The sequence below is a fragment of the Tiliqua scincoides genome, chromosome 7 (genome assembly GCF_035046505.1).
Source record: "Tiliqua scincoides isolate rTilSci1 chromosome 7, rTilSci1.hap2, whole genome shotgun sequence".
Lineage (NCBI taxonomy): Eukaryota > Metazoa > Chordata > Lepidosauria > Squamata > Scincidae > Tiliqua > Tiliqua scincoides.
In genome coordinates this window covers 58,407,823-58,419,177 of record NC_089827.1, presented here as the reverse complement: position 1 = coordinate 58,419,177, position 11,355 = coordinate 58,407,823, and the positions used below count along the sequence as shown (strand labels likewise).

At 43.4% G+C, this 11,355-nt stretch overlaps 1 protein-coding gene across 2 annotated transcripts in view; it reads left to right on the top strand.

The window, feature by feature from the left end:
• The first annotated feature begins 10,705 nt into the window (after positions 1-10,705).
• RANGAP1 (Ran GTPase activating protein 1) overlaps positions 10,706-11,355 on the top strand; it is a 53,206-nt gene continuing 52,556 nt past the window's right edge. For both annotated transcript variants that reach the window (XM_066633697.1, XM_066633695.1), the window contains exon 1: positions 10,706-10,777. The gene's annotated coding sequence lies outside the window, so the exon portion shown is untranslated. The remainder of the gene's footprint in view (positions 10,778-11,355) is intronic.

Genomic DNA, 11,355 nt, shown 5'->3' with positions numbered 1-11,355 from the left:
TTGTAATAATGGTGACTGGAAGAAAAGGTGAGAGATAAGACAAGATAAATAAGGGAAGATTAAAGTTCATCCTGCTGAAATGGTATGCATGGTAAAGAAATACATAACTAACCTTTAATGGCTGAAATAACTTTTATTTTCGCTTTCCTAGCAAAAAGGCTCGATTCAGGCCTGATCATTTAAAGGCATAATAACTTAATTTGACAGTGTTATTGACCTGGATTACTGATCCACCCCTTTTGGATATTAAAAATTAAGGATTACCTTGGACAAGAAGGGATGCAAGATAATAAGACTTGGATGACTCTTTAATTGTTTGACTGATGTGACATTGTTATTGACTGGAAGTGATACCCCTTACCCCTTTGAGATATAAAAACTGGAAATTAGCCTTACAAGAAGGTGAAATAAGATAATGAGAGTTGGTTGATTTTTTTTAATTGTTTGACCATTTTATCTCTGTTTTTTTACAGCCAGAGGTATATTGGCTTGATGTGATATTGATAAGAATGGCATTCAAAAATTTAAAGGATGTTAGTAAAAGCCAGTGCTTATTAATGGATTTGTTGTGGGATTTCAGAAGTGAAATGAAGCAACAGGTCAGAAAATTATCTGAACAAATGAAGCAAATAAACTCCTCCCTGACAAGCATGCAGGAACAGATTACAAATAACAGACAAGAAAAAAGAATGGATCAAATGTCGGATGAAACTAAAGAAGTGGAGATTTTTGAAATGAGACAGGAGATGGAAAAAGCAACCGTTATTATCAGAATTAAGAATTTTAAGGAAGAAAAAAGAGGGAACTTTCAGAGAGCACATCGTTTCAAGAAGAAGAATTTTTGGATTAAATCCAAAAAGAACAGAATGAAGAAAAAGAAAAAAAGAGAGGGATCAAGAATATAAAAGAGTTAAGAAGAAAAAGGAGTGGAAGGAGCAGTGGGAGGAGCAAGAAGGAAAACACCAACAAGACAGAGAACAAAGAAAGTACTAAGACAAAAAGTGAAAATGGCTGAACAACAAGTAGAATTTTTTTTTTGTAGATATTAATGGACCGAATTCTCTTTAGAAGTGATGAGTATTCCATTAATTATATCAAATCAAAGCAGATGCAAATGAAAACAAATTTGGAACACAAATATTGCAATAATTAAAGTGATATTAAGATAAGGGTTATTTTTTAAAAGAGAAATTATATAAAATGTTTTATAGATGGTATTTAATTCCAGAGAAAATAGTAAAAATGTACCCTGGGTCATCAAACAAATGTTGGATAAGTAAAGAATTGAGGGAGCTTTATATTATATGTGGTGGATATAGGAAAAAGCAATGAAATGTTGGAAAATGATATATACTTTTACAAGAGATATTGAAGTGTGTATTACCATTCAAACTGGAAACATTCCTCTTAAATGCGACATCAGAAATTAAGAATCAGATAAATATTTTATTCTAAATATTAGTTTAGTGGCAAGAATAGTGTATAAGTAAAATTTGAGGCTAATACAGCAAAAGAAATGATAACAATCCTAACTGAAACCTATTCAAAAACAGGAATGAAAGATCAGTTCAGTTTGATTAATGATTTATGTTGCCTCAGATTGTAAGTACTGTAGCAAGATGATCCAGCTTTTCCATGATCTTGCACTCACCAGCATGATGCTTTCATAGGATCTACGTGTGGCATATCTTATTGGATGCCTCCGTTTTGGGGAATTTTAAGTGGAAGAGAGAAGGATGTATAACGACATATTAGCAGAGCTGAGGACAGAATGCAAGCCCTATAGGCAAGAAGACCTTGCTGAGAGTGGATCAAAATACAGGGGGAGAGAGCAAGCTAAACAAAGAACCTCTGAGATGCTTCCAATGTGGAAAACAAGGCCATTTAGCTTGCTATTGTTATTCAAAACATTCAGGTGTAAATGAGCACCTAGGCTTAGCCCAAGGCAGAGGAAAGATTCAGAGAGAGAATCAGAAGAAGGGGGTTGGCAAACCCACTCACAGATTCACAAGCAACAGCTCAAACCAAAGACAGAAACATGGTTGTTGCCTGAAGGAGCAAAAATTAGAGAAACAAGCATGGATTGTTGATTCAGGATGCTCCTCCCACACATGTTCAAGCCAGAGTTTTTCCCAAGAATTGGACACCAGCATAGGAGGTCAGATTACTATATTTGATGGAAAGAAAATTAAAATTCATGGAAAAGTAAAAGTAAAGCTGAATTGTGTGGCAGATGATCAGATAAATGAAGTCACAGTACATGAAGTTATATATTCTCCAGATATAAGTGGGAACATGCTTAGTGTGTCAATATTAACCAAACATGGATACACAGTTAACTTCATGCAGGACAGCTATACCATAACAAGCAACAGTGAAAGTTCTTTAATGGCTCAAGGCTTTAAGCAAGATGGACTTTATTTTCTAGATTTGTACCAGAAAAAAGAACAGCTGATGTATGCCAGACAAACTTGTACCAATGATTGTCTGAACTTGTGGCACTGCAGGCTTGGACACAGGGATACAACTGCAGTCCTAGATTTGCAAAACAAGGACCTTGCAAAGGGAATAAAGGTAAAACACTGTGAAAACCATCCAGACAGGTGTGTATGCTGCATCAAAGCCAAGGCAGTCAGTCCATCCTTTCCAAAGAGGACTGAACAGCGCAGCACCAAAGTCTTGGAAACTGTACACAGCGATTTAATTGGCGCAATGCCCAGTCCCTCACTAGGGAACTATAGATATGTACTAACATTTGAGGATGATTTTTTGAAATATACAGTGCTTTATCTACTAAGAGAGAAGAGTGAAGTTCCTGAGATGCTCAGAAGATACCTAGCTATGGTAAAGAACAGATTTGGAAGGAATTTGGAAGGAATTTGGAAGATTTGGAAGGAATCCTGGCACGTTACAGATGGACAATGGTGGTGAGTACACCTCGCAGCACACAAAGTCACTTTTAGAAAGCCAAGGAATCAAACATAAATTGACTGTCCCGTATACTCCGCAACAAAATGCCGTTGCAGAATGCAAAAACAGAAGCCTCTTGGAAATGGTTAGATGCATGCTAACTGATGCAGAGCTACCCACAAATTTTTGGAGTGAAGCAATAGTCATAGCCAACTATTTGCAAAACAGACTACCCACTAAGGGTGTTTTAGACAGCAAAACCCCTTTTGAGCTGTGGCATGGCAGAGCACCAGACATGAAGCATCTTGTCTAGCTGCAAAGCCTATACTTATGTTCCAAAGGAGAAAAGGTCCAAGCTAGACCTCAGAGCTGAAGAAGGTCTCTTCATAGGATATGCTCCAGGCACAAAAAGTTACAAAGTTATGGACATGCACACCGGAAAGGTGACCACTAGGCATGGTCTATACTTTGCTGAGAATGAGAAAGCTGACAAAGGTAAAAGGTTCATTGATGGTCTATCCCAGACAGATGGGGAACTCATGTACGTACCAGTTTACCGTAACAGCATACCAGGACCCTTATCGCCAGACTCTGAGACCAGTGCAGCAGCAGAAGGGGAGACTGATGGGGAAGAGGGGTTGTCTGAGCCAGAAGTTGCCTCAGGAGCAGACCAAGTTCCAGCAGAACCCAGACGTTCATCCCAAGAGAACAAAGGCATACCACCTTCACGATTTGGACTGACCTACTTCGCAAGGTCATCGCCAGAACGCAAACCAGAATCCTGGGAAGAAGTAGAAGTAATGTCTGCAGATGAATCAAGTAAGTGGAAGACAGCTGCACAAGAAGAGATAGATGCACTACACAAAAACAAAACATGGAAATTAACCAAGTTACCACCAAGTAAAGAGGTGATAGAATGCAAATGGGTCTTCAAGGCCAAAACAAATGCACAAGGGCAAATAGAGCACTACAAAGCAAGAATAGTAGCCAAAGGTTACTCCCAGAAATATGGAGAGGATTTTGATGAGGTTTTCGCACCCGTAGTGAAACACACTACTATAAGACTGCTCCTGAGCATAGCTGCTTCAAGGAAAATGTGTGTCCGCCATTTGGATGTTAAAACTGCATTTCTCCATGGAGAAATTAAAGAGGAGCTTTATATGAAACAACCACCAGGTTTCTCAGACAGCAAGAAAGCTCACCGTGTATGCAAGCTTCAGAAGGGGCTGTATGGCTTAAGGCAGGGGTGCACAAACCCCGGCCCTGGGGCCACTTGCGGCCCTCTAGGCCTCTGAATGTGGCCCTCAGGGAGCCCACAGTCTCCAATGAGCCTCTAGCCCTCCAGAGATTTGTTGGAGCCCACACTGGCCCGACACAACTGCTCTCAGCGTGAGTGTGACTGTTTGACCTCTCATGTGAGCTGTGGAATGAGGGCTCCTTCCACTGCTTGCTGTTTCACGTCTGCAATGCAGTAGCGGCAGTAAAGGAAAGGCCAGCCTTGCTTTGTGCAAGGCCTTTTATAGGCCTTGAGCTATTGCAAGACCTTCATGCATTCATATAAGTTCATCTTTAATATATTCATTTATGTAAACTTATGTAAATTTATTCAAATTTTAAATGTAAATCAATTATTTTTTCCCCTGGCCCCCGACACAGTGTCAGAGAGATGATGTGGCCCTCCTGCCAAAAACTTTGGACACTCCTGGCTTAAGGCAATCAGCCAAAACTTGGAATGAGAAACTGGACCAGATGTTAACACAACACTTCACACAAGGTACAGCAGACCAGTGTCTGTACACAAAACAAAAAGATGGAAAATGGACATACCTCTTGGTTTATGTAGATGACTTGTGTTTTTATGAGAGGGAACAAGACTACAGAGACATAGTAAATCACCTGAACAAAGAGGTGGAAATTAAGGAGCTAGATGTCGTCACTTATTACTTGGATATGCAAGTGGACAGAGAGGAAGATGGAAGTTTTCTTCTCAGCCAGAAAACAAAGATTTTGGACTTGTTGGAGTCACTAGGACTCAAAGATGCACACCCAACAGCTACACCAATGGAGACCAACTTTCTTAAACAAAAGGATGAAAATGAACCTGTCCCAAACAATACACAATACAGAGAAGCAATAGGCTAGTTGCTTTACCTGTCCAACACAACCAGGCCAGACATTGCTACTGCTGTAGGAATTTTGAGCAGGAAAACTAATTCTCCCACAAAATGGGACTGGCTTGGAGTTAAAAGGGTTGCAAGATACCTGAAAGGCACCCAAGACTTCAGACTGAAGTTGCCAGCCAGTGAAAAGCCTCAATTAGTAGTCTACACTGACTCAGACTGGGGAGAAGACAGAACTGAACGAAAGTCAACCAGTGGACATTTGGCTCTGTGTGTGGGTGGAGCAATAAGCTGGGCAAGCAGGAAACAAACCTCTGTTGCTCTTTCTTCCACAGAGGCCAAGTACATATCTGCATCAGAAACATGCAGAGAAGTAATGTGGCTTTGTAAATTGTTGAGTGATTTAGGCATAGATGAACAAAAGCCAATCCAAGTGTTTGAAGACAACCAGAGTTGTATCAGATTGGCACAATCAGAAAGCCAAAATGCACGCACAAAGCACATAGATATCAGAAATCACTTTGTGCATGATATGGTCAAGAAAGGACTTGTCAGGATGGACTACTATCCAACCCAAGAAATGACAGCAGACATCCTGACTAAGCCACTAGCAAGAGATAAATTAAATAAATAAAGAGTCTACGAGAAAGTATGAATCTGCTAGACTCGTGCATCCAGAGTTACATAAGAACATAAGAACAGCCCCACTGGATCAGGCCATAGGCCCATCTAGTCCAGCTTCCTGTATCTCACAGCGGCCCACCAAATGCCCCAAGAAGCACACCAGATAACAAGAGACCGGCATCCTGGTGCCCTCCCTTGCATCTGGCATTTTGAAATAACCCATTTCTAAAATCAGGAGGTTGCGCATACACATCATGGCTTGTACCCCGTAATGGATTTTTCCTCCAGAAACTTGTCCAATCCCCTTTTAAAGGCGTCCAGGCCAGTTGCCATCACCACATCCTGTGGCAAAGAGTTCCACAGACCGATCACACGCTGAGTAAATAAATATTTTCTCTTGTCTGTTCTAACTCTCCCAACACTCAATTTTAGTGGATGTCCCCTGGTTCTGGTGTTATATGAGAGTGTAAAGAGCATCTCCCTATCCACTCTGTCCATCCCCTGCATAATTTTGTATGTCTCAATCATGCCCCCCCTCAGGCGCCTCTTTTCTAGGCTGAAGAGGCCCAAACGCCATAGACTTTCCTCATAAGGAAGGTTCCCCAGCCCAGTAATCATCTTAGTCACTCTCTTTTGCACCTTTTCCATTTCCACTATGTCTTTTTTGAGATGCAGCGACCAGAACTGGACACAATACTCCAGGTGTGGCCTTACCATCGATTTGTACAACGGCATTATAATACTAGCCGTTTTGTTCTCAATACCTTTCCTAATGATTCCAAGCATAGAATTGGCCTTCTTCACTGCCACCGCACATTGGGTCGACACTTTCATCTACCTGTCCACCACCACCCCAAGATCTCTCTCCTGATCTGTCACAGACAGCTCAGAACCAATCAGCCTATATCTAAAGTTTTGATTTTTTGCCCCAATGTGCATGACTTTACACTTACTGACATTGAAGTGCATCTGCCATTTTGTTGCCCATTCTGGCAGTCTGGAGAGATCCTTCTGGAGCTCCTCACAATCACTTCTGGTCTTCGCCACTCGGAAAAGTTTGGTGTCGTCTGCAAACTTTGCAACCTCACTGCTCAACCCTGTCTCCAGGTCATTTATGAAGAGGTTGAAAAGCACCGGTCCCAGGACAGATCCTTGGGGCACACCGCTTTTCACTTCTCTCCATTGTGAAAATTGCCCATTGACACCCACTCTCTGCTTCCTGGCCTCCAACCAGTTCTCAATCCATGAGAGGACCTGTCCTCTAATTCCCTGACTGGAGTTTATTCAGTAGCCTTTGGTGAGGGACCGTGTCGAACGCCTTCTGAAAGTCCAGATATATAATATCTATGGGTTCTCCCACATCCACATGCCTGTTGACCTTTTCAAAAAATTCTATAAGGTTCATGAGGCAAGACTTACCCTTACAGAAGCTATGCTGATTCTCCCTCAGCAAGGCCTGTTCATCTATGTGTTTTGAGATCCTATCTTTGATGAGGCATTCCACCATCTTACCCGGTATAGATGTTAGGCTGATTGGCCTATAGTTTCCCGGGTCCCCCCTCTTTCCCTTTTTAAAGATAGGCGTGACATTTGCTATCCTCCAATCTTCTGGCACCATGGCCATTTTGAGGGACAAGTTGCATATCTTAGTCAAGAGATCAGCAACTTCATTCTTCAATTCCTTAATAACTCTAGGGTTGATGCCATCAGGGCCCAGTGACTGATCTTTAATTTATCAATGAGGTCTGAAACATCTTCTCTTTTAACTTCTATCTGACTTAACTCCTCGGTCAGGAGGGGCCGTTCGGGCAGCGGTATCTGCCCGAGGTCTTCTGCCATGAAGACAGATGCAAAGAACTCATTTAATTTCTCTGCCATCTCTAAGTCTCCTTTTATCTCCCCTTTCCCTCCCTCACCATTCAGAGGGCCAACCGCTTCTCTGGCGGGTTTCCTGCTTCTAACATATTTGAAGAAGCTTTTATTATTCCCCTTAATGTTGCTGGCCATGCGTTCCTCATAGTCTCGCTTGGCCTCCCATATCACCTTCTTACATTTCTTTTGCCACAGTTTATGTTCCTTTTTATTCTCCTCATTAGGGCAAGACTTCCATTTACGGAAGGAAGCTTCTGAATAGTGGTTCAGGGACAGAGTGTCCTCTCCAGTGTGCGAAGCCTGGGTAAAGTAGATATGGAGGATAGACTGTTACCCATGCAGCAAATCCCCCCCTCTCCACATCACTGAAATGGTCCAACGGAAAGGCAGAAGCCAATACGGTTGGTTCCAGTGGCGTCACAAGAGTTGCCAGAACGTGACTGTGTTCAACCATGAACTGCCTCAGGGACTCCAGCTCCGGATTTTGCCTCGAGGTTGACTCCTGAAGCCTTTTCCATAACTGGATGAAGTCACAAGGCAGTGGAGGTTTGGGATCAGAGTTTTCCCTTTTTGTTCCGATATTACCTGGTCATTGATATTCCCTTTTTGTCACACTAACCACTACACAGCACTGAATATCTTAGAGTTCCTTGCATCACAGAGCCAGGCTAGCCAACTTTCTTTCTAGAAGAGCTTGAGTGGCTTTAACTGAGGGTAGTGTCAGGAGTCAGTCAGATGAGTAACTGGCTAAAGGCAGACCTCCAAGGTCACATTATTTGTTTGTTTGTTTGTTTGTTTGTTTATACCCTGCCTTTCTACCCCACTAAGGGCACTCAAGGCAGCTTACCAATAAAAATATAAAACAATACTAAAAACAATTTGACATATATTTATTCAGGTGAGAGGACCATGCTGTGTCAAAGAATTAGAATCCATGTTGTTAAAAAGTCCAACGTTTTGTTCTGTAACTTTTTCAGAACTTCATCAGGGAAAACGCACCTAGAGAGGACACATTGCTAGAGAGCAAGCCAGAAACAGTAGTTAAAAAACCAGTACCCTCCAGGTGCTTAGAGTTCTATTTTACTGTTGTGTTCTTAAAGCAAACTCAGTCTAATTACAGTATCCCATCTCTGCTAGAAACCTCTTCCTTATAAAGCTCTTTAATGTCTGTTCTTTTTAGGACTGGAAGTCAGGTATTGCTACTATGTAGAGCCTCTTCTGTTGATGTTATGGGGATGTTTAACTATTTGGTAGCTTCTCTGTTAAGCCTTGGGAAATAAAATATATTACTGGAAAATACTATTTTCTATAATAATACTATTTTCTATTACTGGAAAATAATAAATTTTATTATCAGTAGCAGTGGTGGAGAGCCCAACCTGCCCTCTGGGGATGGGTGGGGTGAGGTGCCACTGGAGGCACAGAGCAGGGCTTTGCCCCAGGATCTCCCGCAATCTTATGCCTGTTCTGCCTTTAACACCAGCCCAGCAGACAAAATTTCAACAAAAGTTCTTCAATAACTCAATTTCAGATATGTGGCGTGACAGGTACAGGAGCCCTGTCACTTAAAAAGAAAATGGACAACCTACCTGCCTGGATCTTGTGAGGCTCTTTTGCAGTATATGCAGCATTGTGGCAATGCTGACCAGGCATCCTCTTTTTTAGCCTTGTGTGCTCGAAAAGAACTGAAATATCCTCCATTTCCGTGTGAGCTGGCCCTTGCAAGCAGCACATAACCTTCTTGTAATCAATAAATTATATGTAATAAATTATGGTATATGTAATATACAGGTGTGCATCACTTAACAACAGGGGCATATTTTGCTATCCCTGTTGTTATGTGATTAGGTTTTTAAGCAAACATTCAGCCTAATTTAGTGGCTTTGTTGTGTAAACAGGCACTGCCTGTCAGACACTAGCTGGCTGCACAGGCTACTGCAGACAGATTGCTTCTTTTTTGCCTTAAGAGCCCCTTTGTTGTGTAAACAGACACTCTGCTGCAGGCTATGAGAGTCCTGACTGCCTCCTTAAGAGCCTCTTTGTTGTGCTTTGACAACTGTTGTATATGCAGTCCATCCTTAAGCAAAAGGTTAAGTGACACCTGCTGTAGTTTTAAATTTAACAATAGATAATATAGTGGTTAACCACAGGAAATCAATATACGAGTGTTTTTAGCTTTTATTTTGCCATGACCTACATACATTTTTCTTGGATGTCCTACATTTTGGGGTGCCTTGTCCTCTTTTCTGGATATGACACCTGGTCACCCAGGCATTGCCTCAGCTCCACAGTTTTGCTAGAAAAACCTACAGGTTGTTTTGTTTGTTTTTATTAGCAAGTCTTCCATGGGTTTAATAATTGCATACCAATGACAGAACTTTCAAAAGGTGCAGCATTTCCTAACACAGAGATGCAGTGATGTGAACCTGTGGAATTTCTGCCTGCTGTGTAGGCCTTATAGGCACAGGGGCTCTAGCAAAAAAAGTGACAACCCAACTGAGACCCCAAATCTATGCATGTCTACTCAGAAGTAAGTTCCATTACAGTCAATGGGGCTTACTCCCAGGAAAGTGTGGATAGGATTGCAGTGTAAGACCCTATCTTGGGCATGTCTACTCAAAAGTAAGTCCCATTATAGTCAGTGGGGCTACTCTCAGGAAAGTGTGGCTAGGATGGCAGCCTAAGAGCCCAAGCCTATGAATGTCTACTCAGAAGTAAGTCCCATTTTAGTCAATTGGGCTTACTCCCAGGAAAATATGGATAGGATTGCAACCTGAGAGCCCATCCTATGCATGTCTACTCAGAAGTAAGCCCCATTATAGTTAATGGGGCTTACTCCCAGGTAAGTGTTGATGGGATTGTAGCCTGGGAGTCCCTGCAAGCGCTTGCCTCAACAGCTGATCTCCTGGCAACAACTGTGATGAGCAGCCTCCTCCCACCTCACCTGAAAGTTAGAGGTTCGTGACAAAACTACAACTCCCAGGATGGCTTGCGGCGGCAACACAACGTGAGCCGCCGTCACTGCACGCACGAAATTATGACCACCTCCTGGCCCGAGCGCCTCTGAGAGAAGGGAGGGGGAGCCGTGTGCGCAGGCGCAGAAGGGCGAGAGGCGAGCGAGCCAATCAGGAGCTAGGAAACAAAACTGCCGGCTTTCAAATCCTCCGCCTCCACTAGCGCCATCATCCTCGCGGGCTGTGGAGGCTGCAACGTGACAGGCTCGAAGTGGGCGCCGGCCGGCCAGGCAGCAGGTAAGCCGCTCGTCAGGGCTTCGCTGCCGGGGCTGTCCGCGCCACCCCTGCCACACGCCTCGTGAGGAGGGGCCTCGTGCGTCAGCCGTTGGGGGGGGGGGAAGACGCGTGTCGCTGCCCTCTCCGCTCTGACACGTGTCTCAGGCTGCCAAGCCCGTGCTGGGGGAGGGCTCAGGCCAGGCTCTCCCGCTGCTTCCTTGTATGACGTCAGACCTCCCTCCGCCCGGCAGCACCTTTGGGTCCCCAGCAGGAGGCCTCGTGGCCGGCCGCCTCCTACCCTTCTGCCTCGGGGGCAGGGCAGCACTCCAGCCACACTGACCTCGGAGTGGGCCCCGTTGACAGCAATGGGGCTTACTTCTGAGTAGACATGCATAAGATGGGGCTCTGAGGCTGCCATGCTGTCCACACTTTCCTAGGAGTAGGCCCTATTTACTATAATGGGGCTTACTTCTAAGTAGATATGCCTAGAATTGGGCTCTAAGGCTGCCATCCTGTCTAGTTTTCTGAGCGTAAGCCCCATTGGTTATAATAGGACTTACTTTGAAGTAGACGTGCATAGGATTGGCTCAGGGTGACCA